This window comes from Schistocerca serialis, chromosome 5 (genome assembly GCF_023864345.2).
Source record: "Schistocerca serialis cubense isolate TAMUIC-IGC-003099 chromosome 5, iqSchSeri2.2, whole genome shotgun sequence".
NCBI lineage: Eukaryota > Metazoa > Arthropoda > Insecta > Orthoptera > Acrididae > Schistocerca > Schistocerca serialis.
In genome coordinates, this window is record NC_064642.1 from 573,877,989 (window position 1) to 573,904,874 (window position 26,886).

General features: G+C 45.8%; 1 long non-coding RNA gene across 1 annotated transcript in view; it reads left to right on the top strand.

Annotated features, from left to right (window-relative positions):
- Positions 1-1,356: 1,356 nt before the first annotated feature.
- LOC126481397 (uncharacterized) overlaps positions 1,357-26,886 on the top strand; it is a 519,177-nt gene continuing 493,647 nt past the window's right edge. The window contains exon 1 of the long non-coding RNA XR_007587550.1: positions 1,357-1,561. This is a non-coding gene — a long non-coding RNA (uncharacterized LOC126481397). The remainder of the gene's footprint in view (positions 1,562-26,886) is intronic.

Genomic DNA, 26,886 nt, shown 5'->3' on the forward strand with positions numbered 1-26,886 from the left:
TCCGCAATCCACTATACGGTGCGTGGCGGAGGGTACCTCGTACCACAACTAGCATCTTCTCTCCCTGTTCCACCCCTAAACAGAACGAGGGAAAAATGACTGCCAATATGCCTCTGCACGAGCCCTAATCTCTCTTATCTTATCTTTGTGGTCTTTCCGCGATATGTAAGTTGGCGGCAGTAAAATAGTACTGCAGTCAGACTCAAATGCTGGTTCTCTAAATTTCCTCAGTAGCGATTCACGAAAAGAACGCCTCCTTTCCTCGAGAGACTCCCACCCGAGTTCCTGAAGCATTTCCGTAACACTCGCGTGATGATCAAACCTACCAGTAACAAATATAGCAGCCTGCCTCATAACTTCTATGTCATCCCTCAATCCGACATGGTAGGGATCCCAAACGCTCTACCAGTACTCAAGAATAGGTCGTATTAGTGTTTTATAAGCGGTCTCCTTTACAGGTGAACCACATCTTCCCAAAATACTACCAATGAAGCGAAGACGACTATCCGCCTTCCCCACAACTGCCATTACATGCTTGTCCCACTTCATATCGCTCTACAATGTTACGCCCAAAAATTTAATCGACGTGCCTGTGTCAAGCGCTACACTACTAATGGAGTATTCAAACATTACGGGATTCTTTTTCCTATTCATCTGCATTAATTTACATTTATCTATATTTAGAGTTAGCTGCCATTCTTTACACCAATCACAAATCGTGTCCAAGTCATCTTGTATCCTCCTACAGTCACTCAACGACGAAACCTTCCCGTACACCACAGCATCATCAGCAAACAGTCGCACATTGCTATCCACCCTATCCAAAAGATCATTTATGTAGATAGAAAACAACAGCGGACCTACTACACTTCCCTGGGGCACTCCAGATGATACCCTCACCTCCGATGAACACTCACCCTTGAATAAATCACCCAAATTTTCTGAATTAGGTCCCGTTTGGATAATTCCTTTGTGGAGTCTCGGTTTTTTTTTTCTTAGTTTGTCTTAGTGTTCATTTATCTTAGCGCGTATTTATCCCGTCATCACCAACAGCAGAAGCATGGGGACCAGAGACTCTAACAAGCTGTGACTCCGTCCAGAAGCGAACCCTGGATCTCTCCTGTCAGCTCAGCAGAAGGTACGCGTAAGAACGAGAAGCGGCCAGCTCCCCAGCGCAGTCACCGGCCCCGAATCGGCCGGCGGCGAGAAACAAACAAGTAGCAGGCAGGCAGCTGGGAGGCGGAGCGGGCAGGTGGTTCGGGTGCGGGATGCTGCGGCCGCGACGGCAGCGCCCCTGGCGGCGGCCGCGGCAGGCGGGGACGCGGCGGGCTGCTGGCGGCCAGTGCGAGTGTGAGCGGGGCGCGCCATGGTCGCCTCTCGACCCTCCGGCTGCCCGCCCGATCGATAGGCGCCGTCGCGAGCCGCCGCGTCCGTGTCGTAGCGTAGCGTAGCTTACCTTACCGTACCGTGTGGTGTCGTGCGAGTGCCAGCCGCCTGCTGCCGCTGCTGTCCGCTCTGCCCCGCTGCTGCAACACGTGTGCCGGCTGCAGCCCAGGCCGCGGTAAGTGACGCGCCGAGCCGCTCAGGCACAAGTCTGACATGACATCCACGTGACAGCGGCCAACACGATTCCTCACCATTAGATTAGTGCCGGGACCGTGCGGACACTAAAAATATGACGAGCTGTGCAGTTTAAATTTAAACATGCCAGTCCATTTTTCTCTTGACGATGTGTCTAGCGAGGCTTTGGAGCTTAATGGTGTTGTCATCAAGTGACAATATCTGAAGGTGCTCGTGTCTGAAGAGTTTCACTGGTCATAAACCAAATAACGTGCGACCTGTGGCGAGTTATCTGTACCTTAAATGAAAACACTTAAAGTGCCTCCCCCACCCTCACCCATTACTGGCGATCCCCTGAAATCTTGGTAGTGGTGACAGACTGGTCTGTAGTGTAGCCAGTTGGCAGCGTTAGTGTCATATTTAACTCACTTTCCCATTTTACGTAGTTATCATTATAAGAAGAGAAACAGGAAAATAAGTAGAAAAAACTTTTGTTAGATAATTGACAACTCTCGGACGAGCATTTTGATATTCATTATGTAGGGCGATCATTGTACATTAACTGCAAGAAATGCTAGACAGTCACTACTTTTACCCAAAAACGAGACAATTAGAACGAAAATTTACCTCTCCCTCCCGTACGAAAATATAACTTGATTTTGTAAAATGCTGAATAATTGTTCTGTCGGGGAACTATGTGATTAAAAAATTATCCTTTTCTGTTCTTTTATTAACTTCACCATAATCACTGGTTTTATTTCAGCTGTGATCTACAGCAGTTCTCAGATCATTGTTGCAGCGCGAGTAGTATACCACAGAGGCGCATGCGCTCTCATAAATTTATCTCGGGGGAGCTGTAGTTGACAACCGAAGCCTGCAGTTATAGCGGCAATTCAGTGAATATTGTCCGGTTAGCATAAAAATAAAAAAAGATGTACTTTTACAAATGACGGTATAATCTAGTGTTTTACAAGTGGTGATGTGTTAAACATCATGAACAATAAATATGGCTGTTCACAGTCCGCTGTATTGCGTCTTTCGATGAAGTAACGTGTGCTATGACAGCAGTTTTATGCGTGCAGTTCAGTGACTAGCAAGAAGGGTATTTACTTGTGAAAAATCAAGTGCGTACACAGGATACGGCTACGTAAACCTCGAGCATAGCCATATATACACAGTGACTGGTATTAAGTTGATGAGCTGCATTTTGTTGTCTGACTCATTGCGATCCCATTTCTGCAATCGCTTGTTAGATGCACTTAGGTGAGAGGTTGATACTTAAAAGTTAGATTTCAAAGTTCGACGTTTTCTTATGGAAACAGGGATAAGTGTGTTTCTGTTACTCGGATACTTAACAAAAGGAGACAGAATCTACGTAAGAGGCAGCGATCATTTCGCCACTTTTACCAACGAAATTAGTGCAGATTGGAAATATTTTTTTAAAAATATTTCATGAAAGACTAGTTTCACTGTTTGTCATAATCATTATCTACTGAGGTATGAAACGAAAAAAAAATCGGTCTACTCAGATATGACTAGTAAAACTTGGATACTATGATCTAGATGGCTTCCTTGTTTCCCCGTTTTACCAGTGTCTGGACTGTCCAGAGGCAAAATCCTGCACGCCACAACCAAAGCGATGCTGCCTCGAATCAAGATTTGACTTCTGAACAAGCTACATCCTCATTGTTGATCCTGTTGCATAACATGACAGGATATCAACACGACCTAATACTTAGATGTCTCTTTATCAATGACACCTCTATGAAGACATGAGGCAACGAAGATGAATACAATATTTAAGTTCCCGACCCTGAAACCCAATACGGTTTTGTGTTTAGTATCATCCCGCTAACATCTACGTCCATACACAATATGCTACTTGTACAAGAGACGAACCTCTTTCTTTTTCAGTTCATTCAGTGAGGTATTTTGCAGATTTTCTGAAGGCAGCCACACCTCCTTCACCTTGGCATAAAGACGCTGATTCAGCGGAGACGGGCGGAGGCTGGAGGCTTTCTGTGCGGCCGTGGCTGCCTGCTCGCCTTTCGGTGGCACTGTTAATCCGCGCCGCGCCGCGCCTCCTGATTGGACTAATTCCCGCAGCAGCCTCGCTCGCGGGGACGGATTGACCCGAGTCCCCCAGGGAAGGCGACAAATCGATTCCGCAGGATAATTGGACGGAGCCTCAAAGAAACGTGATCCTCCCTGTCGGCGGGTATAGTTAATTACTTCTGTCGAGAGCAGCTCACGGAGAAAATTCCAGGGGAACTGAAAGAGTAGCTCGTCTCTTGCGAGTCCAGAGCGCGTCCTCTCGAGTTCTCGCTTGAAACGCATCCTGATGGAACGTTCGTGGCGCAAAGGTCCAATCAAAGAAACTGCGGACATGAAAGAAATGTAAAAGAAACTTCATGCACTATTTAGAGAGGAGATGGCGAAATGCATTCACAGTTGAAGGAAAGCAGCCCTCAGTCACTATTTTTAAACGAATTAACCGGTTTTCAACACTGCTAGGAGTGTCTTCCTCAGAATTTAAATCAAAGAATGGTCTATAACATGGTCACAGAATTATGACAAAAAACGTGTGATACACAGTATAAGTACGGAATCATCGTGAAAGACTGGCAGTACTTATACGTTATTTATGAAATAAGAAATATGCCAAAAGGGCAGCCATGTACAAAATTTTGAAATGTATTCAGTATATGTCCCGGTTTCTGTACGGAGGACAACAGATGAGCATGAATAAGAACTAATCTCTAAAGTAATACTGGTTTAGCGTACAGGTCTCGTGCGGACAATTTGTTTTGTCACGAGCGCAACGTTACATCACCGCTTACTACATCCGATCGCGTGCCGGGAGACAGAGAAGCTACCCAGCGAAATGTTATTGTAGACACATATTTATGGATATAATGTGAGTGTTATATAAAGATAGAACAATCAGGCAGAATGAAAAACGACTAAGGAAGACAAAAGGTGTACGGCCGATTCTTGAGTTTTGCTCATCAATGAGCAATCCTTGCCAGGTCGGATTAAGAGAAAGGCTAGATAAGATTCAACTGAGAGCTGCACGTTTCGCCACGGGATTGGTTAGTCGGCACGAGAGAGTTACGGAGATGCTGAACGAACTCCTGTGGCAGACGTTAAAAGAGAGGCATTATGTATCGCAGAGAGGTTTGTTGTTGAGTTCTCGAGAGAGTACGTTCCCGGAACAGTCAGGCGATCTTCGGCATGAGTCTCACGAAATCACTACAACGAGTAAATAAGGGAAATTCTGGCGTACGTAGCTTTACCTGCAACCGTCCTTCGCATGCGTCTTTCGTGAATGGAACATGAAGCTGAGAAAAAGACAGTGTTACCAGAGTACCCACCGCCACACAGCGTAATGTGGCTTGCGGAGTAGATGTAATAATTATTGGACGGGGATGCGCTTGGTTGTATGTAGGTGTGGATATGAGTATGAGTGAGATCTTGTGTGTGTGTGTGTGTGTGTGTGTGTGTGTGTGTGTGTGTTAGAGAGAGAGAGAGAGAGAGAGAGAGAGAGTGAGAGACAGACAGCGAGTGAGTTTATTAGTTTATTAACGTGCGCCACTGTATCACTTTGTCATCTGTATGTGCTATTGACTTTTTTGTTTTGTTTTGGGAGACAGGAGGAGAGCTTTTCATATCTAGCTACTCCACTCTGTCATCATAAAACACCACATATTTCGATAACAGTACAACATTTTGAATTCCCTCCGGATGAGGCGAACTGGAATATTCCGCATCGTTGACTAATCCAGACTCTCACCGTGTGACGCTTTACAATACTCAGGATTCAATGGCGCTGAAATAAGACTTCCTTCTGGAATAGGCGTTAACTTTATCTTCAGCACTAACTGGATTCTTTTGAGGTACCACAGCATTGAATTTCAAAAATGGTCATTTCCTCGTGGTATCTGGAAGCAGTAATCCCATGTGACATTGACGGGCAAAAGTATCGTAGTGTCCTCTCGCTAATCAAGCACAGCGTATGATATACGTTGCACCTAATATTCCAAGGACATCCTGTTTCCAAATTATTTGTGTAACAGTTTGATTGACGTTTTAACCACGTTTATGTGTGCAAAACAGATGCTTATAGTTTTATTTTTTTACAATCATGCGAAGTTCAGGACATAAAGTCGCCTCGCTGGTTGTAATTCTGGGGATGTGAAGTAGAGTGCGAATTAAGAAGCAACAGTGCACTACAATCTACCGCAAATCTATAACGACCTGTTGGTCAGAAAAGGGTGCGTAGTACAGAAAATTAGAAACGTATATCTGGGTCTATTTCAGACAGGTGCAAATTTCAGAGCACGTGGACGTAACAAACAACATTACGCATGAACGGACTCCCCCATCAGGCGACAAAGACGAAAATAAGGTGTGAGGCCGGAGAACGAGTCGTGTAGGCTATGGGTAGTTCTGTTGGTATGAGCATTGCCCGTGAAAGGTAAGTCCCTACTCGGCGCACAGTTTTTTCTGAAAGGAAGTTCAAAACACCGCCCACTCCGCTGCAGGTTGAGTTGTAAATTCTGGGGATTACTCATTTCTTCTAGTGACCAAGAGGAGTTTCCGTTTGGGACGTCCATACTGAGATATCGGTTCTCCATTTCCTTGCCGTTTACGTTACTACCCTAATGACGCCGATAAACAGAACTGTCTGTTAAGTAGCGAGCGATGTCTTCGTTCGACAGGCTCAACTGTGGTCCACAACGTGTGGAACAAGCAGCCCACGTTTAGTCGCAGACTACTGCTCACCATATACGGCAGATCGTTTATACACTACTGGCCATTACATTTGCTACACCAAGAAGAAATGCACATGATAAACTGGTATTCATTGGACAAATATATTATACTAGAACTGACATGTGCTTACATTTTCACGCAATTTGGGTCCATAGATCCTCAGAAATCAGTACCCACAACAACCACCTCTGGCCGTAATAACTGCCTTGATACGCTTGGGCATTGAGTCAAACAGAGCTCGGATGGCGTGTACAGCTACACCTGCCCATGCAGCTTCAACACGATACCACAGTTCATCAAGAGTAGTGACTGGCGTATTGTGACGAGCCAGTTGCTCGGCCACCATTGACCAGACATTTTCAGTTGGTGAGAGATCTGGAGAATGTGCTGGCCAGGGCAGCAGTCGAAATTTTTTGTATACAGAAAGGCCCGTACAGGACCTGCAACATGCGGTCGTGCATTATCCTGCTGAAATGTAGGGTTTCGCAGGGATCGAATCAAGGGTAGAGCCACGGGTTGTAACACATCTGAAATGTAACGTCCACTGTTCAAAGTGCCGTCAGTGCCAACAAGAGGTGACCGAGACGTGTAACCAATGGCACTCCATACCATCACGCCGAGTGATACGCCAGTATGGCGATGACGAATACACGCTTCCAATGTGCGTTCACCGCGATGTCGCCAAACACGGATGCGACCGTCATGATGCTGTAAACAGAATCTAGGTTCATCCGAAAAAAAATGACGTTTCGCCATTCGTGTACACAGGTTCGTCGTTGAGTACACCATCGCAGGCACTGCTGTCTGTGATGCAGCATCAAGGGTACCCGCAGCCATGGTCTCCGAGCTTATAGTCCATGCTGCGGCAAACGTCGTCGAACTGTTCGTGCAGATGGTTGTTGTCTTGGAAACGTCACCATCTGTTGACTCAGGGATCGAGACGTGGCTGCACCATCCGTTACAACCATGCGGATGAGATGCCTGTCATCTCGACTGCTAGTGATACGAGGCCGTTGGGATCCAGCACGGTGTTCCATATTACCCTCCGGAACCCACCGATTCCATATTCTGCTAACAGTCATTGGATCTCGACCAACGCGAGCAGCAGTGTCGCGATACGATAAACCGCAATCGCAATAGGCTACAATCCGACCTTTATCAAAGTCGGAAACGTGATGGTACGCATTTCTCCTCCTTACACGAGGCATCACAAGAATGTTTCACCAGGCGACGCAGGTCAACTGCTGTTTGTGTATGAGAAATCGGTTGGAAGCTTCTGCACGTTGTAGGTGTCGCCACCGGCGCCAACCTTGTGTGAATGCTCTGAAAAGCTAATCATTTGCATATCAGAGCGTCTTCTTTCTGTCGGTTAAATTTCTCGTCTGTAGCACGTCATCTTCGTGGTGTATCAATGTTAATGGTCAGTAGCGTATGTATGTATGTGTGACGCGAGGCCCTACAGTGCAACGCAAGCCCCGCCGCGCAGTCTGAGCTGAGCCCGGCGCGTGGCGCGTGCTGAGGACACCGCATTCGTAGCCGCCGCTGGACCGCAGCCAGCACGCACGGCGGCGCATGCCAAGCCCGCGCCCCTCTGCTGACACAGTCGCGCACGCACCAGCTGTGCGTTCACTGTGTACCACTTGTTACCGGCCGCTACTACAGGCTCCTTCGCGACGTAACCGCGCTTTCCAGTGCTGTGCGGAACCGATAGCCCCGTAGAAAGGCTGCAATCACCACGTGGCGCTCCGGCCCGTTGTAGCATGTGGTGTATCGGATGTTTCCTTCTTTGACGTGAAAACATCTGTTCGCTCGTCGGTCGAACTTGCGTGAGAAAGTAGATTTGAACAGCTTATATTAGGTTAGTTCAGAAGTTCGTAGCCTTTTTGTTTTGCACGTTGAAAATTTGGAAATTTGTGGTAAGTTATATAACGATATTTCCAATAACAGTTAATTAGTTCAAAAATTATCACGTCGTGCACTCATAGTATGATCTCTGTATTGCGGAACTAAAAGCTCTTTAATGTGGCAGGTATTGCTACATCAATTGATTACAGTCACTGAAGAAAATTAACAATAATATCACTTATCTTGAATTTGCAATCCAACGACGATCTCGCTCTGGCTTTGGGTCGTACTTGAAAATGTTGTCTAGGTAGCATGACTGTCGCTGTTGGTGCGAAAGGCACTCGGATGTTAATTACGCCGACTTGAAGAACTTACGAAGACAATCTTTCAGGATTAATTTGATGATTTACGTTTTTCATTGCAATGTGCTGCATACTTTTTTAAACAATGACCACTTGAAAATAATTCTTGACACTCACTTTTCACAAAAATTCACATTTATTAAACTTTTTATATTTTCACATGTTCAGAACATTACTCGATCATACAGTTTCGCAGCCGTTACTCCGTTAATAAAACTCACAACATTTTTCGTTGTCCACAACTCAGACTCTTTTCATTTCCAACACAAAGTCAAGACCTTATTCAACACAAAAACTTGACTACTCTGTACGCTTCCGCGCCAAAAGGCACTAGCCAGCCTCAAAGATAACAATAAATACAAAGATATTCGCACTAGATATTATATCGATTTCAACATCTCAAAATATCGACGAACCTACATATAAAAATGAAGCCAATTTTGAATAGAGTGAAAAATATGAGACATTACGTAGAAAAATTTTCATTAATCTACGGTATCGAAAAATTGGGTTGGCGGGTGGTAATGGCTTCGCAAATAAAGAGCCATTACAGCTCCTATGGGACCAAACTGCTGAGGTCATCGGTCCCTAGGCTTACACATTACTTAAGCCAACTTAAACTACCTTACACTAAGGACAACACGCATGCATCCATGCCCGGGTGAGGGCTCGAACCTCCGACGGGCGAGCCGCGCGAACCGTGGCAAGGCGCTTGAGACCACACGGCTACCCCGCGCAGCATACATGTTGATATTCCGGTTGTTGTAGGTTTATTTATCAATGGTAATTTTTTGCTTGTAGTTCACTGCTGCTATTTGACTTAACGTATTGACAATTGGAGGTAATGAGTAGAGCTGTGGACGGAAGTAAATTGAGAGCCAGGTGGAGAAATCGGAACATTTTCGACAAATTCTTCTGTTCGAACTCATTAGAAGGGAACAGCAGCGGAGGCAGCCAGAAATATTTACGTCGTGTGTGGGGACACTGCCACTGGACAGAGCACGGTAAGGAAATGATTTTATCGTTTTAAAGAGGATCGTTTTAACATTAGTGACTCTCCACGTTCAGGGAGCCCATCGGGGTTTGATGAAGATTGTTTAAACGCATTAATTCGCAATGAATCACTTCACTGTACTCGAGAACTGGCAAATGTGATGAACTGATCATTCCGTCATCGTGCAATATCTGCATGCAGTGAGGAAGGTACAAAAATCGAGTGTATGGGTGTCGCATGCTCTAAGCCAAAATCACAAAAATCAGCAGGTGGTTATATGTGCATCTCTGTTTGCTCGTCATGAATTGGCTCGTGAACAACACCGACCATTCCTATCCTGTGTCGTTACTGGTGACGAGAAATTGAGTCTTTATGCTAACATAAGGAAAAGAAAGCAATTGTTGATCCCAAACAAAGTAGCAACTCCTCGTACTTTAACTTGCGAGCAACCACACAAGATAACGTTAGGAATCAGGCTGAACAGCGACTGTTTGGTGTAGCACGAATTGCTTGCTCGTGGTGTAACCTTCACTGGTGACATCTTGCAGACGGAGTACATGAACGACAAGAAAGACTGTGCGAAGTGATGCTACATCACAATAACGCCCGCCCGCACTCTGCTAGACTGACAATAAACGCTGTACAGGAGTTGGGTTGGGAAGTCAGGTCGGGGCCACCTTATTCACCTGATATTGCATCCTCAGATTTTTCATCTTTTCCGCTCTGTATTGAACAGCCTTCAAGGAACTTCCTTTCCAGATGAAAACGCGTTCCGATCATGGCTCTACGGGTTCTTCGCCTCAAAATCACGTGACTTCCACATTCGCGGAATCGAAAAGTTACCCCAGCGTTGGCTGACCGCTGAAAATACTGCAGGAGAATTCAGTAATGCTGACTGAAGTATCTATTGTGTGTATGTGTTGTTCTTAGGCCCCGGGTACGACTGTGAGCTGTGAGTACGCCACACAGTTTCCATCTGCCAGGAACTTTGGTATTTGTTGTGTTTATTAAACTTATGTAAATAAGCTACGAATTTATGCCCCAATCCCGAACTGCGAGACAAATGATGCACAATGGTTCAGCCACAATGGATAGATCATGGCTCTATGTGTTCAAAAAAAAAATTGCTCTGAGCACTATGGGACTTAACATCAGTCCCCTAGAACTTAGAACCACTTAAACCTGACTAACCTAAGGACATCACACACATCCATGCCCGAGGCAGGATTCGAACCTGCAACCGTAGCAGTCCCGCGGTTCCGGACTGCAGCGCCTAGAACCGCACGGCCACCGCGGCCGGCCTCTATGTGTTCGCCACACAGAATTTCTTTTGCCTGTGACGCAGACACACCAATGAAGGTGCATGGCCTGCCGCTGTGACCGAGCGGTTCTAGGCATGTTTCAAGTAGCATTTTAATCACGTGTTAAAACACTGTTTAATACACTTTCTAAATAAAACACGCTTTTGTTGTGTTGTTGTTGTGGTCTTCAGTCCAAAGACTAGTTTGACGCAGCTCTCCACGCTACTCTGTCCTGTGCAAGTCTCTTCATCTCCGAGGAACTACTGCAACCTACATCCTTCTGAATCTGCTTATCGTATTCATCCCTTTGTCTCCCTCTACGATTTTTACCCTCCACGCTACCCTCCAGTACTAAACTGATGATTCCTTGATGCCTCAGAATGTGTCCTGTCAACCGATCCCCACTTCTAGTCAACTTGTGCCACAAATTCCTCTTCTCCTCAATTATATTCAGTACCTCCTCACTAGTTACGTGATCTACCCATCTAATCTTCAGCATTCTTTTGTAGCACCACATGTCCAAGACTTCTGTTCACTTCATGTCTAAGATGTTTATTGTCCATGTGTCACTTCCATGCATCACTTCACTCCATACAACAGAACGGCTTTTGCTGCCATTGCCAGTATACATTTTATATCCTTCCTACTTCGACCATCATCAGTTATTTTGCTTCCCTAATAGCAATACTCATCTACTACTTTAACTGTCTCGTTTCCTAATCTAATTCCATCAACATCGCATGGTTTAATTCGACTACATTCCATTATCCTCGTTTTGCGTTTGTTGATGTTCATTTTATGTCCTCTTTTCAAGACGCTGTCCATTCCGTTCAACTGCTCCACCAAGTCCTTTGCTGTCTCTGGCGGAATTAAAATGTCATCAGCAAACCTCAAAGTCTTTATTTCTGCTCCCTGGACTTTAATTCCTACTCCAAATTTTCTTTTGTTTCCTTTACTGCTTGCTCAATATACAGATTGAATAACATCGGGGAGAGGCTCGACCCTGTCTCACTTCCTTCCCAACCACTGATTCCCTTTCATGCCCCTCGACTCTTATAACTGCCATCTTGTTTCTGTACAAATTGTAAATAGCCTTTCGCTCCCTGTATTTTACCCCTGCCACCTTCAGAATTTGAAAGGGAGCATTCCGATCAACTTTGTCAAAAACTTTCTGTAAGTCTACAAATGCCATAAATGTAGGTTTCCATTTCCTTAACCTGTCTTCTATGAGAAGGCATAGGGTCAATATTGCCTCGCGAATTCCTACGCTTTTCCTGAATCCAAACTGACCTTCCCCGAGGTCAGCTTCTACCAGTTTTTCCATTGTTGTGTAAGGGATTCGTGTTAGTATTTTGAAATCGTGGCTTATTAAACTGATAGTTTGGTAACTTTCACATCTGTCAGTACGTGCTTTCTCGGAATTGGAATTATTGTATTCTTCTTGAAGTCTGAGGGTATTTAGCCTGTCTCAAACATCTTGCTTACCAGATGGAAGAGTTTTGTCATGGCTGGCTCTCCCAAAGCTATCAGTAGCTCTAACAGAATGTTGTCTACTACCAGTGGTTTTTTGTTATAGTTTTATAACTATCGTTATAGTGTTTTAATCAATGTATAAAGAAGTATTTTTTTCATTTTTATATATTTTTACCCTGCTACGGGGTAAATCACACGTGAGGGGTAGTGGGGCTCTCACCACGTCTCGTCAAATGTCACTATGGGGTAAGCGATCTATGTTTTTAAGAAAACCCGTCACGTAAATAATGGATGTCCCTTCAGCTCAGCCTTCGACCATGGCGTCGGAACACACGCCTCTTTCCGACCCGGTACCGCTGGGCCTCGTGACGTGTAACCGCCTCTATACCTGAGCTCATTTCACCTGTCGCAGTCCGACTGACAGCTGGCCGCCCACAGCCGACCTGTCAGATTCAAACTGCCCTGCGGCAATCGAGCCTGCTGCTCGTTACATCACACAATCTGATACCTCCCCACATCTAAACGTTGTCCGCCCCGGTAGCTGAGTGGTCAGCGTGACAGACTGTCAATCCTAAGGGCCCGGGTTCGATTCCCGGCTGGGTCGGAGATTTTCTCTGCTCAGGGACTGGATGTTGTGTTGTCCTAATCATCATCATTTCATCCCCATCGACACGCAGGTCGCCGAAGTAGCGTCAAATCGAAAGACCTGCACCAGGCGAACGGTCTACCCGACGGGAGGCCCTAGCCACACGACATTTCCATTTATCTAAACGTTTCCAGAAATACCTCCAACCAGTTGCCTTTTGTGATTCGTCAATTCTTATTTACGTGACCGGTTTCGAATCACCTCATGATTCATCAGATGGTACACATTTAATGGAACCGATCGCAGTGAATAAAACTGAAAAATCGGTACAGGTGATTGGTTGCAGTTGTTTCTGGACATCTTTATTCACCAAAGTCGCACTGTACCACACACACACACACACACACACACAACGGTGGTGGTGGTTAGTGTTTAACGTCCCGTCGACAACGAGGTCATTAGAGACGGAGCGCAAGCTCGGGTTAGGGAAGGATTGGGAAGGAAATCGGCCGTGCCCTTTCAAAGGAACCATCCCGGCATTTGCCTGAAACGATTTAGGGAAATCACGGAAAACCTAAATCAGGATGGCCGGAGACGGGATTGAACCGTCGTCCTCCCGAATGCGAGTCCAGTGTGCTAACCACTGCGCCACCTCGCTCGGTCACACACAACGGATAAAAGTTTTATTTCCCGCATCTGCTGGTCTGTTCCAAGTACAGAGCCTACTTTCATGATTGTGTTACAGATGTTGTCCGAAATCTAATCTAGAGGCTAAAGGGAACATATACACTACTGGCCATTACAATTGCTACACCACGAAGATGACGAGCTACAGACGCGAAATTTAACCGACAGGAAGAAGATGCTATGATATGCAAATGATTAGCTTTTCAGAGCATTCACACAAGGTTGGCGCCGGTGGCGACACCTACAACGTGCTGATATGAGGAAAGTTTTCAACCGATTTCTCATACACAAACAGCAGTTGACCTGCGTTGCCTGGTGAAACGTTGTTGTGATGCCTCGTGTAAGGAGGAGAAATGTGCACCATCAAGTTTCCGACTTTGATAAAGGTCGGATTGTAGCCTATCGTGATTGCGGTTTATCGTATCGCGACATTGCTGCCCGCGTTGGTCGAGATCCAATGACTGTTAGCACAATATGGAATCGGTGTGTTCCGGAGGGTAATACGGAACGCCGTCCTGGATCCCGACGGCCTCGTATCACTAGCAGTCGAGATGACAGGCATCTTATCCGCATGTCTGTAACGGATCGTGCAGCCACGTCTCGATCCCTGAGTCAGCCGATGGGGACGTTTGCAAGACAACAACCATCTGGACGAACAGTTCGACGACGTTTGTAGCAGCATGGACTATCAGCTCGGAGACCATGGCTGCGGTTACCCTTGATGCTGCATCACAGACAGGAGCGCCTGCGATGGTGTACTCAACGACGAACCTGGGTGCAAGAATGGCAAAACGTTATTTTTTCGGATGAATCCAGGTTCTGTTTACAGCATCATGACGGTCGCATCCGTGTTTGGCGACATTGCGGTGAACGCACATTGGAAGCGTGTATTCGCCATGGCCATAGTGGCGTATCACCCGGCGTGATGGTATTGGTTACACGTCTCGGTCACCTCTTGTTCGCATTGACGGCACTTTGAACAGTGGACGATACGTTTCAGATGTGTTACGACCCGTGGCTCTACCCTTCATTCGATCAATGCGAAACCCTACATTTCAGCAGGATAATGCACGACCGCATGTTGCAGGTCCTGTACGGGCCTTTCTGGATACAGAAAATGTTCGACTGCTGCCCTGGCCAGCACATTCTCCAGATCTCTCACCAAATGAAAACGTCTGGTCAATAGTGGCCGAGCAAATGGCTCGTCACAATACGCCAGTCACTACTCTTGATGAACTGTGGTAAGGTGTTGAAGCTGCATGGGCAGCTGTACCTGTACACGGCATCCAAGCTCTGTTTGACTCAATGCCCAGGCATATCAAGGCCGTTATTACGGACAGAGGTGGTTGTTCTGGGTACTGATTTCTGGGATCTGTGCTCCCAAATTGCGTGAAAATGTAATCACATGTCAGTTCTAGTTTAATACATTTGTCCAATTAATACCCGTTTATCATCTGCATTTCTTCTTTGTGTAGCAATTTTGATGGTCAGTAGTGTACTTACTGTCGTGATCTAAACTCTTCGTAATTGATTGAAGTACTGAAAATTACTCCGTCCAGTTTGTGTGCCGATTACTACCACAGATTCGAAATATACAAGGCGCAGTCGCATAAGTGTGACCACCACTTTGCCGTCAAGGTCCTATAACCACTCACAAACGGCAGGTGGCAGTACTGGCAGTGGAGGGTGTATAAAGCATGTCGGGAGGACGCAGAAAACAGCGCAGTCGATGTCGTGTTGCGAAAACGGAGCGATTTATCTGCCTTCCAAAAAGGCATAATCAGTGGCTTTCGGGCCAAAAGTGAAATCATTTCCGAAAGGAGACCGTGTTAAACTGTACAGTGCATGGTAAACTGGCGCTCTGCATAACCGGCACCGAGGCAACTCTGATGCACTACGGCCCATAGATGACAGGGTTGAACGACGGCTGCCGAGATGCGTGCTGGCTAATAGATGTGCAGCTATTGAGCAAGTTACCGCCCAGGTGGACCAAAAGGCTACCAACAGCGTCCCCGCAATGACAGTTCAGCGAACATCGTTGCATAGGTACTCCGCAGCAGGTGCCTGGTCCATGCACCTATGCTGTCTGCATTTCACTGGCGACGAAGGCTGGATTTTGCACGTGAATATCGCAATTGGACGTTCAACGAGCGGCGACAGGCGGCATTTTCAGATGAATTACATTTTATGCTCTACCCGACAGGTGGCCGTTAGCATATACGGTGTGAAACGTGTGGCAAACACCCTGTATGCGCCAGGTTTGGTGAATCTTTCCATGGCATTCCCTGGGTGATCTCGCCGTTCTAGAAGGCACAGTGTATCAAGACAAGTATGCATCTATTCTTGGGGACGATGTCTATCCCTATATACAGTTTGTTTTTCCTCGGCACGATAGCATCTGCCAGCAGGACAATGCAACATGTCACACGGATCGCAGTGTACAAGCGTGGTTCGAAGAGCACCAGGATGAGTTTACCAGACTCCCCTGACCCCCAAACTCAGCGAATTTAAATCCAATCGAGAATCTATGGAATCACCTCATTTGGCCTGTTTCCGTCATGGATCCTCAACCCAGAAACATAGTGCAGATGGCCACTGCACTGGCGCTCAGCATCAATACTTTCTGGAAGCACATTGACTCTCTTTTTTGTGTCATCTCGTTGTCACTGTACGCTTTTGCCATGGGATGCAAGGAGAGGATATTGTTTGGTGGCCCGTATCCTCTTCTACGACAGACCCGCCAGGATAGCCGAGAGCGCAATTGAGCCACGGCTCCTCCTTTGTCCAGAGGATACTTATTTCCCACCTGCGAAGACTCAGGCTCTCACATGGTTTAAAGGCATGTCCGTATACTACCTCTTTCGAGATGATGAGAAGATGGTGCTTGATTACTGGCAATTTCTCCAGGACAGTCATAGCACACTTGAGTGTACACACCGATACCAACAACTGTTTGCCAACTATTTACGCAGTGTCTTCGATAACCCCCCTCACAGTTGGGGAGTACCGGGCAGAGGATGACCGCCGACATGGGCCTCCACACGCTGCGAAATGTTGCACCAATTTGGAACATGGAATCTGTACGCAGATGGGCCATGCACATGGAATGGCGTGCGGGATTTGGTTACTTCTTTCTTTATTATCTATCACCACACTATTGGTTTCAAATTCTCTTTCATAGTTTAGAAGAAACTCTTGTTCTGTTGTTGCTACGAATGTACATTCTAATTTTGTTTGTCGTAACTGAAAGACGCCTTTTTCAAAAAAAAATGGCTCTGAGCACTATGGGACTCAACTGCTGAGGTCATTAGTCCCCTAGAACTTAGAACTAGTTAAACCTAACTAACCTAAGGACATCACAAACATCCATGCCCGAGGCAGGATTCGAACCTGCGACCGTAGCGGTCTTGCGGTTCCAGACTGCAGCGCCTTTAACCGCACGGCCACTTCGGCTGGCAAAGACGCCTTTTTCCATCTATATATAAAAAAAAGGATGGCAGAGGAAAGAATAAAAGAAAAAAATACAAAAGAATAAAAAAATAAAAAAAGTAAAAAGAAAAAAAGCGGTCTAAGGCAAAAATAAAGAAACAAAAAATGTAGCAGAACGAAAAAAAAAATTAAAAAAAGCGGTTCTGGTGCTGCAGTCCAGAACCGCGGGACTGCTACGGTCAAAAAAAGAAAGTGGTACCAGGCGCTGAAAAAAAAAGAACAAAAAAAAAAGATGAATAGAGCGTCTGCAAAAAAAAAAAAAAAAAAAAAAAAAAAAAAAAGAGCGCTAACGCGCTGCTTCCTGGACTCGGGTAGGTGCGCCAGCCCCGGATCGAATCCGCCCAGCGGATTAACTACGACGGCCGGTGTGCCAGCCAGCCTAGATGCGGTTTTTAAGCGGTTTTCCACATCCTACTAGGTGAATACCGGGCTGCTCTCCACGTCCCCCCTCAGTTACACGACTGGCAGACATCTGCAACACATTCACACTATTTCATGATTTACACTAGACGCAGACAGCGGGGGTACACTACTTCCGTCCTGGGGGGTATGGGGTGGTGGCAGGAAGGGCATCCGACCACCCCTTAAAATTTACCGTACTTAACTCTGCCGACCCTGCGCACGATGCGGGATCAAGGCAGTAGCAAAAGAAGAAGAAAGAAAGATCCTCTTCTACAACACAAACTGCACACAGTTATTAACAGGATTCTTTAATCATAAGAATAGAAAGCTACTTATCTTTAAGCTAATCCATGTGTCGTGGTACAAGCTCTTCTGTAACAGTCCACATTGGCCTCACTGCTGGTGAAGTACAAGTCCCGCTGTGTGCACTGCTCTGATCGCTAGGTACTGACTGACTCTCTTTGCAACTGCGCTGACTGACTGCAAGTGACTGACTGGGCCCACCGGTCCGCGGTGGCGATCTAAATACTGGCGGTCGAGTGGGAGTTGGCGGCACGTTTCTTGCGAGTTTGTTTTTGGCCTCTCTCCTGATAGGCTCGCTTACTCCAGTGCCTACTATCGATCTTCTCACAGCCTCTTTGTCGACCAGAGTGCTGGCAGCTTACGCCAGTACCCTCTTCTTGCACATCTCGCAGAAGTCTGTGCTGCAGAAGATTGTTATCCAAGCTTTTGACAGCTGGTCATATTAATGTGACTGAACAGTGTACAACCAGGTTCACTTATACCTTAAGCAGCATTTGAAATTTGTCTGTATATGGAAATTACGATAAGATGTATGATGATGTTTTCCACAAAGAATAGTAAGAAGCATTGTCTGTCAAGAAGCAATCTGGTTTCGCTGCAAGACTTCTTCACAGAGTAAAGCAACTGGAATCACTCAACTCGAACGGGGATATAACAGTCTATAGGGATATGAAATGATATTATCACATAGGGACAGTGGTAGGTAAAGCATGTGGCAGAGCAGTTCGCGGGTGGGATACTGGCCAAAGGTATTTTGCAAAGGAAATTGCTAACAAAACATTCGTGGGACCCGTTCTGTAGTCTTGGTCACCTGTGTTCTTGAGTTTTGCGCAAGTGCTTGGAAAGACTAACGTATAAAACAAGGATAGTACGAACGGTGAGAGGCTTGCTTGACCCAGGGAAGAACGGCTTGGAAATTCTGGAAACCCTGAACCGGCAAACGCTAGATGCGAGGCGCCAGCTGTCCCGCTACACGGCTACCGTCTTCTTACAAAGTTTCAAGAACCAATATTAAATTAATATACTACAGGCCCTTAGGTGTCTCTCCCGTAGCGAGCGCGAAGACAAGATGAGACTAATCACACCGCGCACTTTTCCCGCACTTCATACACGAATGGATCGAAAAGTGATCCTAATGCACGTTGCTATGGGAATTGCCGTCTCCCATGCAGTTAAAGTCGTTTGCAGAGTACAAATGTAGATGTAGATAGAACCGAAACAAGCTAGACGATTTCAGACCAGTACGGCATGGCATGATGTGTGTACATGTTTTTGGCTTCTTTATACCATTTTTGTACAGGCGCTACGAACCACATGACCACAGCAATATGCTGTAGGCATCTTACTGTTGACACTCGCAAGTAATGCGATAGTTATAACCTTCCGAAGAAGGGCACTAAGTACCTGAAACCGTTTAAGAAACTAAATTTCTTTTATGGAGCTGGTTGCTGAAGATGGGCAAAACGCGAAGTTTCATGTGTGCTACAGGTCTAGATACTAATTTATATGACTGAAGAAGCAGCCGCCTGTATTTTAAATGGTTCTTTCCGTCTGTCTTAGATTTAGATGACGTGGGCACAAATAGTATAAGGCAGTAAAGCAATAGTTTACTGTTAATGCAGTATAAACCTTTAAGTTTCTAGAAGTTGCTTCTGAGCAAATGGCTCTGAGCACTATGGGATAGTTGCTTCTCGTCAATCACTGTATACCATGACCCGTTCCACATAGCTGAAGTCTCCCTTCATGGTATATATGGAGTAAGCTGGATGAATCAATGAATGAGCTAAGACATAGGTCGAAGTGATATGGGGCATCCTCAAGGCTGAAGTTTTGCCTCTTTAGCTGAACTATCTGAATGAGATAGAGCGATTTAGAAGATGCTTCCCGAACAGTAAAATCTCACCGTCCTTCCTCGAGAAAAACTGTAAGCTGAAACTTCTCGCCACTGCGTTTCTTTCACTGTGATATTCTCTTGTGCATAGTGATCTACAACTGAAGTTAGATTAATAGAAGCGCTGCCGCTTGTGCTACCGCCCACGTGACGGAATGCGCTGTGAAACTGTCAGAGTCCAGTGGAATCATTGCTCGTGGCGGTATGGAAGGCAGCAAGCAGTGTGGCGTGCATGCCACGAGGCGGTGCGAGATATCAGCGCAGGTCCAGACTGGACCGGTTGGTGGGTGCTGCAGGTGCAACGGCCGAACGGGGTCCCGTCTCGAGCCCCAGCCTGCCTGCGCACTCACGCAAGGTGTGCGGGAAAACATCTCTCAGTTTTACAAGGTAGGAGGTATTGGCGAAAATGTGAGGGCGGGTAGTCAGTTGTGAGTTTAATTGCTAGAGCACTTGCCTGGTCCGGTCTGCCAGGAAGTTCAGGTTTTCTGTAATTTATTTACAATAAGATGTGATCGTCTTTATTACGCAGGAGTTTTCGTAGTGTTCCCAGTCTGAAATGATTATTACAACAATGAGGACGCATAGCGCCCACGAAACGACAAGAACCGCTGATCAGTAACATCGTTAATTCGCGACTACTTTAGGTGGCGTTCTAGTAATCAAGGCATATTTTCGGGGAGAGCCGGATTCAGGTCCCTGTCAGCTCTTCCAGATTCATGTGTTCCGTAATCTCTACATATAAACGGCAATGTCCTGACTGAATGACTCATTATCGTCTAGCCCATACCGCTAAGGACAGAAACTTGAAATTTGGAGAAGGTGTGGATCTTATATTGTAGGCGTCATTTAAGAAGGGACTTGACGTAATTCCAACCCTAAGGGAGTGAAATAGGGGATAAATACTTTTTTGAAAAATTTCGTTATTAAGGCAATTTGAAGCTAATAGGAAAATTGGTATTTTTTTCGGTCAGAAATAAAAAGCACGTGTTCCACCACTTTTGGCATATTAACCCTATGAGTGTGATATAGTGGCGAAAGCTTTTTTGAAAATGTATCATTATTAAAGAACTACTAAAGTATTTTTAAAGCATTTTTAAATCTACAAATGTGAACACTGGTATTTGATTTCTCGGTTGCAAATAAAAAAATGTGTGTTTCACTGTTTTTGGAAACTGCATCCCTAAGAGGGGGAAATAAGGTATGAGATATTTTTATGAAAAAAATTTATTGTGAAAGCATTTTTAAAGCTATATCTATGAAGATTTAAATTTGGCTTTACATTTAGAAATAAAAAATATTTGTTTCACTGTTTTTGGAAATTTTGTTCCTATGTGGGTGAAGTGGGCCATGAAAGTTTTGATGGAAATATTTCATTGTGCTAGAATTTTTGAAGCTAAATGCATGAATTTTAAATTTGGCCTCTCTCTTAGAAATAAAACACGCATGTCACTGTTTTTGGAAATTCAGCCCCTAAGGGGATGAAATAGGCGGTGATGCGTTTTATGAAAATACTTCATTGCGAAGCATTTTTAAAGCTAAATCTTTGAAAATTGGTGTGTGGCTTCTCGGTTCGAGATGAAAAAGTAGGCGTTTCACTGTTTTTGGAAATTCAACTCCTAACATGGTGAAATAGAGTCAGACTGATCCATTGAGTCATCATTGTCCAGCCCAAACCGCAGAGGAGAGGACTTTGAAGTTCGGAGACGGTGTAGATCTTATACTGTAGGCTTCGTTTGAGAAGGGATTGTCCGCAATTTCACTCCTAAGGCCACGAGATATCAGATGAAATGCCTTTTCAAAGTATGTCGCTACTAAAGGAATTTTGAACTACGAAAACTGATATTTGGTTTCTCAGAAATATTTCAGCAAGAAGAAATGTTTCAGGATTTTTGCAAATTCAGCCACAAAGGGGGTAAAATAGTCAGTGAAAGTTTTTTTTGGAAGTAAATAATTACTGAAGAACTGCTAAAGGATTTTTAAGGCTAGAAATTCGCCTTTCTGTTAGAAATAAAAAAATACTTATTTCAGTGTTTCTTTAAATTCAATCCCTAAGGGAGTGCAATAGGGAATGAAAATTTTTAAGAAAATATTTCGTTACATTAAAAAAAATTGAAATTGGTCTTTCACTTCTCGGTTGCATATAACGAAATATTTGTTAGGGGATAAAAGATGCCATGGAAATGTCTCCACGAAAACTGAAAAGGCATGATTAACAAAAACTTTGGACTCCAACTACCGGAATAGCTTTTTGGTTAGAAGTACATTCGAAAAATACCATGCTCACATGGCCTTAATTAGCGTGAAAAGCTTAGAAGGTGTTACAAATTGCGAACAACATAAAAATTCGATTAATAAAAACAAAACAAAACATCTTGCAGGCCGCTCAGTCCACGTGAACGAAGCAGCCGGCGCTAAGATGGTATCTGTTTATAAAATTAAGTAATATTCCTCATTCCTGGTGAAGTGAGATAGTAATCCAGCACTAAAGACCTCGTCGTCTTTTTTTATGTATCTTAAAAATGACTAAAACACTTCTGTGCTCAAATCAAATTCTCACTCACTGACCTTTGTTTCCAGTTTATGACTGGGTATATTACTTACAAGGAGAATTAGTCCTTCACTTCACAGCTACATGCACGCTGTTATGAAAATTGATATCAGATTAAAACTGTGGACCAGACTGCGCTACATACGTGGTTTGGGTCCGAGTCTCGGTCGGCTACATAGTTTAATCCCTCAGATAGATTCATAAGAGCGAGCACTTCGCTGCGCACTGGAGGATTCACTCTGGAAACAACTCCAGGCTTTGGATAGGCATTCTTTCTTTTTCCAAGGGCTGCTCGTCCAGTAGTGTACGCTGGAGAGCTTCTGTAAATCGTGAAAAGTAGAACTCAGATGATGGCAGAAGAGGAGCAATCAACCGTGAGATGTGCGTCTGCAGCTCAGTATTATAGGAGCGAAAGGTACAGTCTTTATCTGCCAAAAGCTCCCGTGACAGATTTTATTCGTTCGGCGTACAAGTGGTGCCAGTGCAGTAATTACTGTGGCTGCTTGAACTAAGAACTGTAAACAACATACACTCCTGGAAATTGAAATAAGAACACCGTGAATTCATTGTCCCAGGAAGGGGAAACTTTATTGACACATTCCTGGGGTCAGATACATCACATGATCACACTGACAGAACCACAGGCACATAGACACAGGCAACAGAGCATGCACAATGTCGGCACTAGTACAGTGTATATCCACCTTTCGCAGCAATGCAGGCTGCTATTCTCCCATGGAGACGATCGTAGAGATGCTGGATGTAGTCCTGTGGAACGGCTTGCCATGCCATTTCCACCTGGCGCCTCAGTTGGACCAGCGTTCGTGCTGGACGTGCAGACCGCGTGAGACGACGCTTCATCCAGTCCCAAACATGCTCAATGGGGGACAGATCCGGAGATCTTGCTGGCCAGGGTAGTTGACTTACACCTTCTAGAGCACGTTGGGTGGCACGGGATACATGCGGACGTGCATTGTCCTGTTGGAACAGCACGTTTCCTTGCCGGTCTAGGAATGGTAGAACGATGGGTTCGATGACGGTTTGGATGTACCGTGCACTATTCAGTGTTCCCTCGACGATCACCAGTGGTGTACGGCCAGTGTAGGAGATCGCTCCCCACACCATGATGCCGGGTGTTGGCCCTGTGTGCCTCGGTCGTATGCTGTCCTGATTGTGGCGCTCACCTGCACGGCGCAAACACGCATACGACCATCATTGGCACCAAGGCAGAAGCGACTCTCATCGCTGAAGACGACACGTCTCCATTCGTCCCTCCATTCACGCCTGTCGCGACACCACTGGAGGCGGGCTGCACGATATTGGGGCGTGAGCGGAAGACGGCCTAACGGTGTGCGGGACCGTAGCCCAGCTTCATGGAGACGGTTGCGAATGGTCCTCGCCGATACCCCAGGAGCAACAGTGTCCCTAATTTGCTGGGAAGTGGCGGTGCGGTCCCCTACGGCACTGCGTAGGATCCTACGGTCTTGGCGTGCATCCGTGCGTCGCTGCGGTCCGGTCCCAGGTCGACGGGCACGTGCACCTTCCGCCGACCACTGGCGACAACATCGATGTACTGTGGAGACCTCACGCCCCACGTGTTGAGCAATTCGGCGGTACGTCCACCCGGCCTCCCGCATGCCCACTATACGCCCTCGCTCAAAGTCCGTCAACTGCACATACGGTTCACGTCCACGCTGTCGCGGCATGCTACCAGTGTTAAAGACTGCGATGGAGCTCCGTATGCCACGGCAAACTGGCTGACACTGACGGCGGCGGTGCACAAATGCTGCGCAGCTAGCGCCATTCGACGGCCAACACCGCGGTTCCTGGTGTGTCCGCTGTGCCGTGCGTGTGAACATTGCTTGTACAGCCCTCTCGCAGTGTCCGGAGCAAGTATGGTGGGTCTGACACACCGGTGTCAATGTGTTCTTTTTTCCATTTCCAGGAGTGTATATTGGTAAGCTTATTAAAACCGACCGTCATCTCTCATGCAGAGCTATCGCTGGAAAACTGAACATCTCTAAATCGAGTGTTCGCGAAATTCTCCAGAATTACTCGATGAAACGGAAAGTGTGTGTAAATTTTGTCCCTCGCCCATTGACTCCCAAACAGAGACAACGACGCATGCACGCTGCGCGACTTGATTGAAATGAAAAATGCGAACAGTTCTTTTCTGAAAAAAAAAATCATCAACAGTGACGAGGCTTGTTGTTATCAGTACGAAATTACCACAAAACGACAAAGAGCGGAATGGGTCTCTTATGGTTGGCCAAGGCCGAAGAAGGTGCGAATGACAAAATCAAAAATGAATACAATACTCGTCATTTTTCTGATGCTAACGGAATTATCAGCAGCCAATTTGTTCCGACCACCACCTCGGTGAATTGCTAGTATTATTTGGGTGTCGTGGATAAGTTGCGCAGGAAGCTTCAGTCCGCAACAATTGAAGGAGAGGGATTTCTTTTTGGTGCCGAAGTTCCCGCTCACATGGCTGCCGTTGTAGTGCAGTTACTAGCGAAAAAACAAGTGCCAGTTTTCAACCACCCTCCACGTTCATCCGATTTTGCACCGAGGGACGATTTTTTAATCCCCAAAAATAATCATTCATATGAAGGATCAACGCTTTGACGACATAACCGACAATCAGACAGTTCAGCATTATGCTGCGCGTTGTACACAAGTGGGGAGAGACTATGTAGAATACCTGAAGCACTAAAACTTTTACCAACACTTACACTGCTACAGACATTCTTTCTGCATTCTGCGGCTGTTTTGTGGCTGTACTTCTCGCCAAATGCTGATACCTGTGGTGAGAGATGGCCTTCCAGCTGTCATGAAATACTAAGGGAACGATTCACTGTAATAAAATTATTTTTGGGATTCTTACAGTTTGATGTCTTCACTCGATAAAGGACCGAACTTCTTTTCTTTATTCCTCATAGGTAGTGTGCAGCATCAAATTAAATGAAACATTGCATGCTACATCAAAGAGTTCGAACGAGTTGGCCCAGTGATTAGGACAGCGGACTCGCATTCGAGAGGACGACGGTTCAAATCCACGTCCGGCCTTCCTGGTTTAGATTTTCCGTGATTTCCCTAAATCGCTTCAGGCAAATGCCAGGATGGTTCCTTTGAAAGGGCATGGCCGACTCCCTTCCACATCCTTCTCTCGTCTAATGGGACTAATGACCTCGCTGTTTGGTCCCCTCCTCCAAATCAACCAACCAACCAATTTCAAAGAGTTTGTAGATGTAAAGCCGCGCGGGCTTAGCCGAGCGGTCAAGGGCGCTGCAGTCATGGACTGTGCGGCTGGTTCCGGCGGAGATTCGAGCACTCCCTCGGGCACGGGTGTGTGTGTTTGTCCTTAGGATAACTTAGGTTAAGTAGTGTGTAAGCTTAGGGACTGATGACCTTAACAGTTAAGTCCCATAAGATTTCACACACATTTGAACATTTGTAGATGTAAAAACACATTGCGTTAACTTTGTGTGTGGTTAATTTTAGCTCATATATTGCAGTGTCTGAAATGTAGATAAGAGACTGATAACCATAGATGTTAAGTCCCATAGTACTCAGAGACATTTTTGTAGATAAGATATCGAAATTTTATTTAAAATTGAGAGCAGAAAGGTATCTCATTTCCATTTCGATTTTTTGAGTTTACGGACGGCACACGCGACGTGCCCGGTTCCATCCTTGCTAATCGGGAATTACGTGGTCATAAAAATCTTCGTATTTCCCAGACGGTTGAAGATGTAGAAACGAGGTCTGTTACAAATGTTAGAATGGAAAGAGCACATATGTTGCGTATGGAAGCAACTCGTCCGTAACAACGAGAGGTCGGCGGAACACATCAATAGCGCTTCAGGAGAACCGAGGGACCGCGTTTAAACATGTTCTCATGACCTGGGGAGCGGCAGAGCATGACGAGTTAAAGAGTTAATGCAGTCTTGAAACTGACCTGGCTGGGTATATGGAGCTACTGCTTTGAATTTGTGAGAGTAAAAGCTGGGATGACGTGAGCATTAATATGGTAATGGAAAGAAATGTTTCAATGTGCGCGGCACGGCCTAGGGGGAAAGGGGAATTGCAGAGGCAGGTTAAGACTTCACCACAGTAAGTGGGTTCACATAGATGTAGGTTGCGATAGCGGCGCCACACCAGTTCTCAGAATGAAGAATACAACAGTAATATAATATTTTGGAGTTGCCTTATTGCAGTGTCTAAATTGAGTCACTCAATGTTTGGATGTGCCGATCCAAAGACAAATGTATTGTTCTGTGCTTCGCAGGTGGTCAAGGGTCGTCCTACAAGCGATCAGGAGGGACCCCTCCGTTGACTCGTTTTTCTTCGGCGCTAAGCCCCCCTTTATACAAATTCGTGTGCGCTGCCATCTACCGCTCTCGTTTCCAATTTTTCTTTTTTTTTTTCGGGCGAGAGCAGTATTTGCATGTATAATGAAGTCGGTTAACAGCGGAGCTCCCGAAATAAGGGTTCGTCGCGGCCCCGTTCATCTTTTCCCTCTCCCCCTTCTGCCGCTCGTATCGAGCGACGCGGTGTTTCCGGTATCGGCGCGTAACTTCCTCCAGCCGCGCGAGACATCCATCGGCGCGCCGGCAGCAGTAGCGGCAGCAGCAGCGTGATTGCCGCATTGTGCCCGCCGCGGGCA